Source organism: Rhineura floridana, chromosome 8, assembly GCF_030035675.1.
Source record: "Rhineura floridana isolate rRhiFlo1 chromosome 8, rRhiFlo1.hap2, whole genome shotgun sequence".
Lineage (NCBI taxonomy): Eukaryota > Metazoa > Chordata > Lepidosauria > Squamata > Rhineuridae > Rhineura > Rhineura floridana.
The window spans coordinates 110,816,381-110,830,326 of NC_084487.1; the positions used below are offsets into that span (position 1 = coordinate 110,816,381).

At 44.8% G+C, this 13,946-nt stretch overlaps 1 protein-coding gene across 8 annotated transcripts in view; it reads right to left on the minus strand.

Annotated features, from left to right (window-relative positions):
• The window catches only part of LHFPL3 (LHFPL tetraspan subfamily member 3), a 425,978-nt gene that overhangs the window by 220,790 nt on the left and 191,242 nt on the right, over nucleotides 1-13,946 (minus strand). The gene's annotated exons all lie outside the window — the stretch shown is intronic.

The following is a 13,946-nucleotide window of genomic DNA, read 5'->3' on the forward strand; positions in this document are numbered from 1 at the left end:
GAGTGCAGGGACTTTTGAGCCAATGAAGGCATCTGCTAATTGAACAGGAGAGGCATTTCTTTTTCCAATTCTCCCTCCCCCTTGCAGACTTCAGCACCCCTGAAAAATTGGTCTGGAGAATTAAGAAACTCCCCAGAACAGGGTAGAAAGTGGCCAGGAGGATTGTGGCGGGGGGCGGGAATTTTTATAGGAATTGTTACAGTGTGTCAATTTTTTCATCCAAATGGTTTGAGTGTGGAAGCCTCTCTACTATGTACAAGCCCTAACGTTTGAACTGATACAGTAAAATAAAATCAGGGAGCGACTTCAGCCCAGTTGCAAATACCCCCTTCTTAGGGAAGGTGATTGAGAGGGTTGTGGCGCAGGAATTGCAAGTACTCTTGGATGAAACAGATTATCTTGACCCATCCCAGTCTGGGTTCAGGCCTGGTTATGGGACTGAATCGGCTTTGGTCACCTCGATGAATGACCTTTTTTGGGAGGACAGGGGGAGTGCGACCCTGTTATTCTTACTCGATCTCTCAGTGGTTTTTGATACCACTGACCATGGTATCCTTCTGGGCCAACTGGGTGAGATGGATATTGGAGGCACTGTTTTACAGTGGTTCCAATCCTATCTGCAGGGTCATTTTCAGAGAATAGCATTGGGTGATTGTCTTTCGGCCCCCTGGCAGTTGTTCTGTGGAGTGCCGCAGGGTATCATCTTGTCCCCCATGCTGTTTAACATCTATATGAAGCTCGTGGGAGCCATCAGCAGGAGATTTAGGGCAAGGTGTCAGCAGTACGCTGATTATATCCAGCTCTATTTCTCTGTATCATCTGAATCAGGAGAGGCCATGCAAGCCTGGACCGCTGCCCGGACTCTGTGGTGGGCTGGTTGAGGGCCAATAAACTGACTCTCAATCCTAGCAAGACGGAGACGCTGTGGGTTGGTGATTCCCGAGTTCAGATAATTGGTCAGTTGCCTGCTTTGGATGGGGTTGTACTCCCTCTGAAAGAGCAGGTCCGTAGTCTGGGGGTGCTCCTGAATCCATCTTTGTTGCTAGAGGTCCAAGTGACCTCCATGGCTAGGAGTGCCTTTCAGCACCTGCGGATGGTAAGACAGTTGCGGCCGTTCCTGGACAGGGATGGCCTGGCCACTGTTGTCCATGCACTGGTAACCTCCAGTTTGGATTACTGTAATGCACTCTATGTGGGGCTACCCTTGAGGTTGGTCTGGAAGCTGCAGCAGGTGCAAAATGCAGCAGCGAGACTGCTCAGTGGAGCAGGTTATTGCCAGCATATTGCCACTCCACTACTGAAAGAATTGCACTGGCTACCTATAGGCTACTGGGCCAAATTCAAGGTTCTAGTTTTGGTTTATAAAGCCCCGTACAGCTTGGGACCAGGATAGCTGAAAGATCATCTTTTCCTTATATACCCAGTGGATCACTGCGCTCTGCGGGTGAGGACCTCCTGCAGATACCATCTTACCAGGAGGTCCGTTCTGCACAACATAGGAAATGGACCTTTAGTGTAGTGGTGCCTACCCTTTGGAATCCCCCCCCCAAATATTAGACAGGAACCATCTCTGTTATCTTTTTGGCGCCTGCTGAAGACCTTTCTCTTTCAACAATCTTTTAAGTAGAGACCTTATTCCAGTCTGCATCGGAATTGCTTTTTTATATTTTTAACCCTTTAAAAAAATGTTTTTAAAGCTTTTTTAAAAAATTATTTAAAGATGTTTTGTTTTAATATGTTTTTAATAGTTGTATTTTAATACATTTTGAAGTTGTTTTTATGATGTTTTAAAGTGTTTTTAGTGCTTTTGTTTACTGCCCTTGGCTCCTACTGGGAGAAAGGGCTGGACAGAAATAAATAAATAAACCCTTTGAAAAACGCCATATGGAAAGGCCAGTTTCAAGCACCATCATTGCAGTCCAAGGTGTCTACCCTAATGCAAAGCAATGAGGTCAGACAAAAAAGGTCACTTCCAGGGAAAGACACAGAGGTAAGGAGGGAACAAACAAAAGTGAGTAAAGAACACACACTGAATGGTGCCGTCATTTAAACAATAAATAAATTTTGCCTGATGCCAAAAGTAAGTGACAAATAAGCGTCCCTAGGGAGAGCATGCCATAAATTAGGTGTGTCAACTGAGAAGCTCCTCTCACCAGTCACCACCTATTGTGGTGCAATAGTGCAAGCTGACGCACAAGTAGACGGTCCTTCAAGAACATGTGAAAATACAGTGGCATGTTAATTTGGCTTAGTTACAATATGGGATACGGGCTAATGGGGTAGTATATTTTGTCTTTTCCCAAAGCAGATCCTCCTTCAATAGTGCAGGATGCCCACAGATAATCAGAAAGCTAGGCTACTGCACAAAAGTCTGTCTTCACATCCACAGGAAGAAAACATACATACACTTCAAGTGACTTCTGCACTGTCTTTCTATCCATACAAAATTATACTGTAAAAATTCTCTCTCTCTCTAACTAACCATTCAGACAATAAAAAGATACAGTATTTCTAGAAACGACTAAAAAACAAAAATTGTTTTTATTAAAATTATAGGAAAGACGAGGCACCTATCTATGGAGTAGCAGCCAGTGGAGTGGAGCCAGGGCGCCAACTTATACGTATCACTGCAGCTTACCTGGATAGGTAGTGCAGAGAGGCAGTGAGATTGGTACCGTACAGACACACCCTCAGGAGCCCGATTGGCTCCACTGGTGCATCTGCATCGCTCCAACCTCACTGCTGCCATGCCCCACCCCAGCACATCCAGGTAAGCTGCGGTAATGCCAGTGTTGGGAAGGCACCCCCATGGGTCCACCACACCACACCAGCCTTTACTGGATCAATATAGATACAGGTTTCTAAGAATTAAACATGGGTTTTCAACAGATAGGTTAGGGACCTGCAAGGCTGGCCACCAGTGTCCATTATGCTAAAAAATGCTAAAAAAGAGGACCAAGAAAATTATCCAATAAGAACACAATCCAGCAAGAATTCTATTTAAACTGAATCTCCCAAGGACTAGAGTCCTGCCCAGTAATAATGAAAAGCTACCAGCACTCAGCAAAAGGATGCCTACCCTTGAGTGACGTGAAATGCAGCCTGAGCTAGACAACTGCATCTCTGTCGAGTAACAAAGTTGGTACTAGGCATTTAAATGAAGGGAAACAGGCCAAAAGGCAATCAATGGAGAACTGCAGAGGGGGGCAGAGTGCAAAAGGATCCTCACTGTGGGTGAATGACACAGAACACATCAGCTTTGCTGTCTTACCAAAATGGAATTTGGGGCATTTAAAAATATATGCCAGAATATCATGCTGGTCAATGTACATCAGCATGATCACTGTAGGCTAAGTTCACCGCAATTTCAAATGCTTATGTCAGATAGACAGAGAGATACTTGTAACTGGATAATGAGCTGTACTGAGATTAATTATCAATGGGTGATGGGGTAATTATGTGAATATACATTATTGTATGGTTGGACTGACTGATCAATGAACCAGAAAGAAGAGTAATTCATATTGTCGTGTCAAAAGTAAGACACTGAGAAATACAAACTATGAAAATTTAAACTGAACTCTTTTGAAATGCCATCATGAAAATATTCAAAGGTGTCCTATGCATGACTATTTACGAAATATTTTACAGATCCTAAATATACTTGTGTGAGAGAAAAGTTTGTTTCCTTCATACCTTAGAAGTACCAGTGAACTGTGAGCTGGAGTAAGAACTGCAGCAAAATCTGAGACCCAAAATCTTCCCTTGCCCAGAACAATCCCATTTCAGCTCTATTGCTGAAACTATGGCAATGATCTAAAGGAGCGCCTCCAGCATCATCAGCTATGCCGCCCAACAAGATCAGCCTCAAAAGACCTTCTCTCCATTCCATCAGTCAAAACAGCCAAACTGGTGAGGACTAGAGAGAGGGCTTTTTCAATTGTGGCCCTTACCCTGTGGAACTTCCTCCTAAATGATCTCCGCCATGCCCCTTCTATGATGAGTTTCCACCGGGCCTTGAAGACCTGGCTCTTCAGGCAGGCTTTTGGGGTGGGCTAGATTTTATCTTCATTGTTTTAGATTTTCAATGTCTAGGTATTATATGCCTATGTTGTACGTCACCTAGAGTGACTGGACAGCCAGCCAGATGGGCGACTAATAAATTATATAAATAAATAAATAAAATAAAACCTCTGGCCCACAGGCCTAATTAGCTTTGCCAGGCCTTCCCATATAGCCTGTGAGGTTATTTGAGCCAAGCTACACCCATTTGCCCTGGCTCAGTTAAAAGGGGGTTTGCAGGCACTGGCAATCAGCTGATAAGCAGAGCCTGCAAAGCACTGTTCAAAGCATTGTGCATCACAAGAGCTGATGATCAGCTGATCGTCAGTGCTTTGTGGGTGTACCTTTGTGCACACAGTTTGATTTCAAACTGTGCAGACAAAAACAAACCATCTGATGTCATTGTGATGTCAGGTGATTGAATGATGAGCGGCCCTGACCAGTTGTAAAACTTGCCCGCAGGGGGTGCGGGAGAGAATGGTCTGGCCATGGCATTCACACACTCTATTAAAAGCTTTAATTTCTGCTTTACAAGAAATCAGAGTTTACCATTTGATCTAAACTCAGCAAACTATAATTTCTGAGAAACATTGTTTGCCACAACCCAGGATCCTGATCCAGAATCAAACAATGGTTTGGGATCTTAGTTTGTAAGGTTTAGAGGAAATAGCATGCTAGTTTGCCACAAACCATACACAGAAATTTCTAATTACCTTTCTTTGTATGCAGGGGAAAGAGGGGAGGGTGTATGCAAACAGGACCGGCTCTAAAGGGTGGCCAGGTGGGGCCCTGGCCAAGGGCCCTGCAGCCCACAGGGCCCCCTGAAGGGCCCCTAGTTATGGTGGGGGAGTAGCACTCCCCTTCCACAGCAGCCTGCTGCAGATCGCAGGGAGGGAGGTGCCGGCCCAGTTGCTGGCCCAGTCACCGGCCCACCCGTGCCCGCTCGCTTGCCTGCCATCCCGAGGGCCTCTCATTATGGTGAAGTAGTGCTCCCCTTCCCCTGCAGACTCCCTGCCGCAGATCTCATCGAGGGAGCTGTTCACCCACCCCCGGCCTTCCCTCGCTCCCTTGCCCACCTCCTGCCCCACCGGCTCCCTCGTTTGCCTTCCCCCTGCTCGCTCGCTCACTCGCTCTCCACCGACTCCCTCGCTCGCCCTCCCCCCCTGCTCACTTGCCCAACCTCCTGCCTGACCTTCCGCTCCTCCGCCTGCCTAGTGGGTAGGTAGGTGTGTGTGGGGGTGCGTGTGTCAGGGCAGGCTGGTGCCCAAGGCCCCCGGCATGTTTGGGGGCGGCCCTGTATGCAAGACCAAGGTTTGAGGTTGTTTGTGTTCATAAAGCCAAGCCATAGCTTGGCAGTATGTCTAAGTGGAGGCTAAAATTTCCACAGAATTCAGCAAGAGCAGGAAATTATCAGTACCTGCCCAGAATCACATTGTTGTGGGGGAGGGGATGTTTTTCAACTAACTTGTTTTCCTTTCAGACTTTCCAGCGTATATATTGCAAAGCAACACAGATCAAGCAGAAAACAATACCCCGAGAGAAAGGAACAATATTTCCTTTGAAGCTTTATTTTCTTTCCAAACATGTATGACAGCCCTAAGCTCTTTATGTGATTTAACACATTTTTAATCTACTTGTCACCATTCTGGCCTACACAGTAAACTTTGGAGATGTGTATTTTTTAAAATAACTAAGTATTACTCTTCTGTCATATCCCATTATTTTATATTAATGAAAAACTGTGTGCTTTCAAGTATGCTCTCCAATACTTTTGTACATATCACTGGGCATCAGCTATGTTATTATTCTGTTTCATAGTTATCTTCAGGCAAGTTCAAATGTTAAGGCACCCACACCATCACAGCAGACAAATTGCTTCTGTGTGACAATGCTTCACTCAGCAGCTGTGCCATATGTCAAACAACCACCCATGTTGTTGGAACTCTTCCTGTGGCCTGTCTTCACACCACAATGCACATTCCAGGGGCCACTGACACTGCAGTTCTCATAATCAGTTCCAATCACAATCCATCTGTAGATCTATACTGTACAGTAGAAAGGTATACATACCTTTTAGAATAGCTTGTTCTTGCAACATTGTTCCAAAACAGCTTAAGTTGGAGGATGCAATGACTATGTATACTCTTTCCAAAGGTTCATTGCTCATCCCAACTTTAACTTTAACCTTTGCGTCTTCTAATCATATTCTGATGAGCATTTGTACAGCAGAACAAATATTTTAACAATGGCTTCACAAAACATTGCAGATGCGCTGCTTTGGTAAGAGAGTAAAAGCATAGCCAATGCAACGCTCCCACTGCTGCACCCTAGTCCTGCTAGGGTAGGGGGCAAAGAGAGCTAAGCAAGGAGCACTTTCTGCCCTGCTGAGAATACCACCAGTGGTTTGGGCACTGGCCCTGCCCGGACTACCCGCTCTGCCACCACCCGCTACGCTACTACAACTGCGATGGTGAGAGCAAGCCGCCCCAGCAGGCGCACCCGCACACTGTCTTGGTCCCGTTTACACCATCATCCGTGCCATGGCCTGTGGCTTATTCGATCCCATGCTGCCCACCGACAACAACGAGCCGATGACAACTGGCCGACCAAGGCCTACATCTACCTGGTCTATTTGCTGCACCCACAGACGCCGCCAGGGAGTCGTTCGGCCAGCCTGAGAGGAACTTACGGTGGCACCCACCACCCCGGAAGAGCTGCAAGACTACGAGGCCTGGGAGCTACCCCTGCAGCATCGGAGGGCCCGCGGGCCAAACCAGTTGGTCGGCCTGCTGGTTGCCGCCACCCTGTTTCCACTCTACCAGCAGCAGTGGCGGCGGCATCAGAGTCATGGGCCAGGGCATGCAAACGGAGACCCTTAGTGTTAAGCTGTACTACTCTTGGCCTGAGTCGCAGGCCGTCGCCAATTCAGACTGGTGTACCAATCCTTGAAATAGCTGTAAGTCCAGGCAAGACAGAATGTCTTTCCTGGATATTTTTTCTTAATATAATGTTATTTGCTATTTAATTCAATTTTTTGTACAATTCATTGCATATTGATGTATTGCTTTATTGATGTATTGCCTTGTTGATGTATTTTTATATTTGTGTTTACTTTTTCTGTAAGCCACCTTGAGGGCCTTTTGGCCGAAAGGCAGGGTATAAATAAACATTAACATAACATAACATAACATAACATAACATAACATAACATAACATAACATAACATAACATAACATAACATAACATAACACCCTTCCCACCACCTTGCCCCTCCCTCTCTTGGCTACCAGCAGTGACCTCAGCATGTGAAGTCAAGTGGACAACACTACCCCAACAGCTACCTATCACAGAAGAGGCCACGGCACACAGAGATGGTTCACTAGGCCAGGTACCAGCCTGAGGGCCCAGAGGTACTAGTTCATGCCCTAGAATTCCTGACAAATCCAAAGTACACCACCAACACCAATAAGAGGCAGTCCTGGGAACACCAGGGAGAAGGGGTCAGATTGCTCTACTCACCTCCTGTAGGAAATGAAAACTCAGGGCAAGCATGGAAAACTACCAAGGTCACAACTGTGGAAAAGTCTTCATAAATTATACAAAGACTGTATAAGACCAAGCTGGTAAGAGTAGTTGAACAAGACTCCGGCTGCTATGATATGAATGGGAATGAGGGGGCACTTCCCTGCTCTTTTTACACAGGTTCCCAATGGCTGTGCTCACAGTGAAGTAGCTTCTGATCCTAATGGGATGAAATGGAATGACAAGCCAGTGTGAGACCACAGTGGTGGCTTGTGACATCTCCAGTATTGGCCTAAGAGGTTCTTAGAGATCAAGGTTAATTCCTGGACTCCAGGCCAGACCTGGAGGGTTGGCAATGCCAACTGGGGCCAGCTCCAGCATTTTGAGGGCTCTTGGGCAAAGCACCCTTAAGTCGGGCCTCTTAACTTGCAAGAGGCAAGAATGTTCTCATATTGTCTCCACCTTGCCAAGTAGTGCTCCATGGAAAGCAACAGCAATACCGCTAGGCTGGTAGGCCAATGCCACCTTTGGAGCCCTAATAAAAGTTTACCCTCACCACTCTCAGAAGCTGATCACAGGACAGATACAGCTATCTCTTCCAGCCAGTAGAAAGCAATGGACATGAGAACCACAGGTTCTGTTCTGTGAGGACTGATGTTTAGTTTATACCACCCCAACCACCCCACCACTGCATCCATGTACTGGTCCAGGATTTGCACAACCACTCTTGATCCCAACATCAGCATAGTGATGGCTCCTTGCCCCAAATCTGCCAAAGATTGTTCCCAGGGGCTTCATATGGTATCTATAGATGTTAAATAGCATTGGGGATAAAATAGCATCCTAAAGCACTCCAAAGTATAACTGCCAGGGGCTGAAAAGCACTTTCCCAATGCCGTTCTCTGGGCTCAGCTGCATAGGTAGGACCAAAACCACTATAACACAGCACCCCCAATTCCTACCCCGCAGAGCTGGTCCAGGTGATCAAAAACTGCAAACAGATGGAGGAGGAGGAACAAGGTCACACTCTCCTTGTCCCATTGACCAAGGCCGCTTTGCTCCCATGACCAGGCCTGAACCCAGATTGAAATGGGCTGTCCTGTCCTAGCTGAGTCCCAGGTTGCAGGGGCCTTCCAGATAACCAAGGCTATTGTGAGCACAGCCAACGGGAATGTCCAAGGTGAGTCCAAAGTCTAATTCCAGACAAGCAGAGGTTCTAACAAGTGCTCAGGCAAGTTGATGGACAGTTCAAAGTACAGGTAAGCTGAAAGTCAGGATCAGGTACAGGACACAGAGCAGTAGCAAGACGTTGTTTTAGCAACTCTCCCAGCTGCTCATTCCATGCAGAGCTGCCACAACCCCCACCCCGAGCCCAGCTTCAGCCCCTTAGAGGTTTCTGCAAAGAGTCTTCCTTGTGAAGAGGGCCCTATTACTGAGTAGTCCTTTACTCAGGAGGAGTCTTCCTCTGCAACTGAGCACTCCTCCTGAATGTGAGGGTCTTGGTCTGCCTCTTCAGGTGCCATCATTCCTGGAGGCTCGGAGGTTGTTCTGCCTTTGCTTCAGAGGCCAAGCTCCCTCTCTGTAGGGAGGGATCCTGGGGGCTCGAGAGCATCCTCAGCCAAATCTTCCTCAGCAGAGGAGTCATCTGGTGGGGGCATGACATGGGCGTAGATAATCCATTTTGTCCAAGAATGTCTGCAGTTACCATGCCTGCCATGACCGTTTCCACCACCTGGGGTGTTTGCAACTGGCTGATAGTTAGTCCAGACCAATGGGTCAAAGTGTCAGGGACCAAGCCTTCACAGAATGAAATATTAACAACACTTTGAGCCCAACCAAACTTCCTCTACTAGATTTAATAGCTCATGTACAGAGTTGCAAGCACCTTGTCCCACATTATTAGGGTGCATAAACTTAAAGTGATCCCACAATACAGGTTGTGGCATTGGACACTTCGGTTGGGACTGCAACAACTGCAGAATCAAAGTCTCTCCTAAGTTGAACAATTCTATCCTCAAAATGTGCAGCTACTTGGTCACATCATGTCTTCAAGGACTCCAGGGGTCCTTCCCCCACAGTGGGAGTCAGCAGCCTCCAGACCACCCAAAAGAGCTTTGCTGGCCAGCTGCTTGAAGACACAATGCAGGCTGCAAAGCGAGCCTTCTTCTCTGCTTGCACTGCCACATGGGTAGGCATGATTTTGTGCACTAACCAGTGTTTGGTCGGCCACATAACAAAACTTGAGCCACGTGCTGTAGCCTTCATCTAGCTTGCTCCATTGACTGTAGTTTTCCAGAATACCATGGAGCCAATCAGGCTTCACAACACTGGAGAGGGCGGGTGGGGGCAACTGTGTCAATGGCCCAACTCAAGTCGCTGTCCCACAGTGAGACTAGGGCATTGACAGAATTATCAGCTTTTTCTTTCTTTTTAGCTAGATGACCCCAGTTTTCTGTATTATTTCCTTCATAGTCACTGTGTTTTGGATCCGTACATGTATAAAAAAAAGAAAAGTGTGAACGTGGCAAATGTATGTTTGAAACATATGTACTATACAGACTGCAATTCCCTGATGAGGCAAATCCAAGTTGTCTTCTCCCCAGCATCATTTAACTTTGTCTATTCAAATCTCACCCTCTATAAGCTGAAAAGGAAAATGTTATACACTAAACCAAAGAAAATCTGTATAGTTAGTAATGATGGTCTAAATCTGGGCTTGAGTAAGGAGTAAAACTCTTAATAGAGGCTAGCATTTTCTGAAGGGAAGACAAGAAAGAGTAAGAACTAAGTTACATTATATATAGTTTCTTTGCAAACACTGGGGAGTACCAGCAATGAAGAGAATTCCCAAACCCTCTGTAGCAATTTAACCTTGTTTGTTCAACTGTTAGAGCTATGATGTGCCAATGCCTGCAAGAAGTGAGGCTGTTGTAACTAGCACTTCAAGCAATATTTCAGTACTGTATTTCATAGAATCACAGAATAGTACAGTTGGAAGGGGCCTGCACTCCTTATTTGCTGTAAGGAATATATCAAACAATAACAACATAAATGTTCTATGTGAGAGCAAAAAAAGAAGAAATGCTTCTGATAGCTCCTTGCTATCTCAGGGTGAGCTCAAACCTATGCACTCAAAACAGCCATAGTTTTACTCCAACAGCAAAATATTTCACTTCTCTACTTTCTGCACTGCCAACTCAGTGGAAAAGTACAGAAGTACTTTTTTGGTAAAGAAACTGCTTGCATAAATTACTTTTGTTTGATGCTAAAGGATCCATAGCTAGCTATATAATCACACATATTGATTATATAAAGGCCACATCCACCAGAATCTGCAGCAGTTTGCAAGCTACTTCCCCTCCGTATGTGTGCTCCCAGCCCACGTGGGTGTGCTTATGTGTGAATGAAGCAACCATACGGCAAGGGCCAATCATAGCAGCCTTTCCTTATATTCTGTATCAGAGGGATCCTCTCACCTGAACTCCCTGTTCTACATCTGGATGCCTTAGACTAGGTGTCCATAAATTTTGGCTGGGCTTAGTAGGCCACAAGAAAAAAAAAGTGCTTCTCCAGACCTTTCCCCCATGGGTGACGGAGAGGAGTTGTAGCTCATCTGAACTTCAGCGTGAAGTCAGGAACAATCTCCTTCTGTCCTTCCCAGGTCCAAGCCTAGAGCTAGGAAAGGAGTAGAGGATTGTTCTTGTAATTGTGTAGTGTTTAGTGCTTTCAATGCATTCCAAGTGACTCAGAAGCACAACATGAAAACATGTCCTAGCCCTCCTCTCCAGCTTGAAGATGAGGGGAGGTCTGGGATAATTCCCGCACTCTGAATGCCTCTTATTTGCAAGGCAGCTGTGGAAATGATCTCATTCTCAGCTCTCCCCATAGTTGATTGGAAGACTGGATTGCAAGGGTGTTTTATCAGACCTCCCAAGTCAAGAATACAACTTTGTCCTTGACTGTGGGGTAAAGCAATCTCTTCACCCCATCCTGAAAAGGCCGAGAGTTGTGTCTAGAGTATGGTATATTAAATTCCAATATAAAATGTTTCAGAACAAGTAGCTCCCCAACAATAATGACAAATGGGGTTGGGTTGAGCACCTTCCCCTCTTTAACTCTCTTGAGCATATCAATACTATGAGGAACCCCCTCCCCCTACAATCTCGAACACCAGACACACTAGGAAGGGAGTTTATTACATCATAAACATTGGTGTCAACCAGCTAAGTTCTTGGTAAAAAGCATTTAAGGAAGTTGTCTTCACCACCTTCCCAGGAGTTTCTTCCTAATATTTAATCTAAGTTTACCCTCCTGCAATTGAAATCAATTGATCCTGCCCAGGTCTAGCAGGTAAAGTGAGCATTTTTCTTCTTTGCATTTTGACAAATTTAAACCAAGTTATAATTTGCTATTCCTTTGTGGCAAACAACAATTTCCTACCTTTTTCTCTTCTTCATGGTTATGCTTCTCAGCTACTTTTGCAGCACTTCCACACACACCCCATCACTAAGGGTATACATGACTGCCTTTCTTGACCTTTTAAAGCCAAAAGAAGTAGATAAGATAGCCCTGTGATATTCATCCCAGAGTGGGACAAGCATCTGGTCTTTAAGACCAAGACAAAACACATGCAACTTTATTACAGCTGCAGTGTGTAGTTTCTTATTCTCAGAGCTGCTCTGTGTTATGCTCATCACAGTGAACACTACTCTTGTGGCAATTTTCTTGCAAATGGGGCATATCATCTATTAGAAATAACTATGAATTGGGACCATATGATAGCATGCTCTCTAGCCCCAATCAGACATCAGCCACTGGGGATAGGGAAAACTCACTACATCAGAGATAGCCCATGTGGTGCCCTTCAGATATTGTTGGATTATAACTCCTAGCCACAGCCATCATTGCCAATGGTCAGGGATGATGGGAGTTGTAGTCCAACAACATCTGGAGGGGACCAGTTTACTACCTCTGAACTACACAATGGCCCTGATTCATATGGTGAGATCTCAGATGATACAACCACAGCATGCAGAAAAAATTGTTATAAAATTGCTGATCCTTGTGACACACTGAAAAAAGAGGGCCTTTCACCAGAATTGCAGCACACATACCTCCCCACAACTACATTCTGCACTAAATTGGATTGACCAGTCATAACTAAATGTCTAATCAGATTAGATCCTGAGAAACCAACTATGCCATTTGCCCCCATTACTTAACTAAGAAGTTCTATTCAACACTGCAATGTATGCATTGCAAAAAATAAAACAGTATCTTTCATGCCATTGCAATGTTTATCTCCTACTGCCATGTGCCAAGACTCCCAAGACATAATTAATACACACAACAAAGAAGAGGTTTAGCTCATACTAAAATTTCAAGGATGAGTTATCCTCATATGCAAAATGGTACAAGATTTAATTTTATCTTAAAAACTACAGGAGCGCTTCAACCACCTCCAAAATTATCCAGTTAAATCCTAAAACTTAGCAAATATATTTTTAAAAAGGAAAATATGTGTTTATTTCCTTGCTAGAATATTTGCGTTAATACCAATATAAAGATTATATGCCTTACAGAACAATGGGTAAGGTTGAAATCCTAAACCTATTTCTCTGGGAGTAAGCCATAACTGAACACAACTGGGCTTACTTATGAGTCTACGTATATGGGATGATGATGTTAGTCACGTAAGCGAATTTATTCTTTAAAATGAGCATGAGGTGTGCCTGTCATAAAGAAGTCTGGCTCCATGAGCGTTCCCTTCTTCCAAGCTAGGGCTGTGGCATCAAAGGAACCACTTCCCTTAGCGCACCATTGCTCTGAGCAAGATTTCCATCATCACTCCTGATCTGATCCAAATGGATCCAATATCATCACTGCTAAAATGCTTGGAGTATTGCTTTGCAAGACATGTTTTATTTGGAAACAGTCATTGACAAAATATTTCTCAAAAGTGGATGTTAACTATTTAGCACTTAAAATTTTATTACAATTTGAATAATAGTTGCAAACGCTCTCTTCTACATTGTATAATCCATCTAAAAGTGAGAGGGGAGAAATAAATGGCCCTAACAAAATTCATCAGAAGATAGTGTGCCTCTTTATTTATAAAATTTATTGCAGTCTGACCACATGCATATTTACTGAAGATTTTCAGTTAATACATTGGGGCTTATTCCCAAGGGCATAAAGGATTGTAAGTCTAGGATTGTTATGTATAGACTTTCCTTGGAGTAAGCTCCATTCACTTCAGTGGGCTTACTTCTGAGTAGACAAACATAGGATTGCACTGTTAATTATCATCATCATCATCATGAACTGCAGAATTGTACAAATACAACCCCTCCACACACACA